The sequence below is a fragment of the Diplotaxodon limnothrissa genome, linkage group LG22, assembly GCF_057381915.1.
Source record: "Diplotaxodon limnothrissa isolate DT_005_m linkage group LG22, D_limnothrissa_male_GT1.1, whole genome shotgun sequence".
Lineage (NCBI taxonomy): Eukaryota > Metazoa > Chordata > Actinopteri > Cichliformes > Cichlidae > Diplotaxodon > Diplotaxodon limnothrissa.
This window is the reverse complement of record NC_140616.1, coordinates 1,322,963-1,323,663: the sequence shown is the minus strand read 5'-3', so window position 1 is coordinate 1,323,663 and position 701 is coordinate 1,322,963.

Here is a 701-nt window from a genome sequence, read left to right as displayed (position 1 = left end):
CATAAGACTGTAACATGATCATCTGTGGAACAAGTGAAGCACTGTGTATACTTTCCGGATACACTGTATGTAAATACTTTATCTCTTTGTTGACGGTGTGATGGAACCAAACCTGTTTTGTGTGACATAAAAAGTTGGACAGTTGGAATCAGTGGGCATTACAACTTTAATAACATCAGCAAAGACAACCTAGAACCACAAGTAACTTGTAAGTAACTTGTAAATAAATCTTGAATATATGTCCTAATTTCACAATAATGATTCAGTTATTTGTTACAAGATGTTAAATATATTCTATAAATATATTCAATTGTTTATTATTTTTTATATTTATTAATTATCTTTGATCAGTTGAGTAATTTTCTGGGAAAAAAAGCTAATATAAAAGGTCTACAAAAGTGTTCTTATAAAGTCCAAACATACTGAGGCATTTAGGGCATTAGCTGCACTTTAGCTTGTTTTTTTTTTTCAAAAGGTGCTTCTCTTTAGATACGGCACTGTAGCGTTTTAGAAGCTTGCAATTTTCACGAGCAAATTGTACAGTTATAAAAAAAATTATAGATAAGCATAGGAGAACAAATTCAGAATGCTGTTGTAATTATGATTAGGATCTTTTAAAAGATATTTTATTATGAAATATATGATAATTTAAATATTGAAGTGGTGATTCTGCTTTTGAAGGTTTGTAACATTTTCCCAAA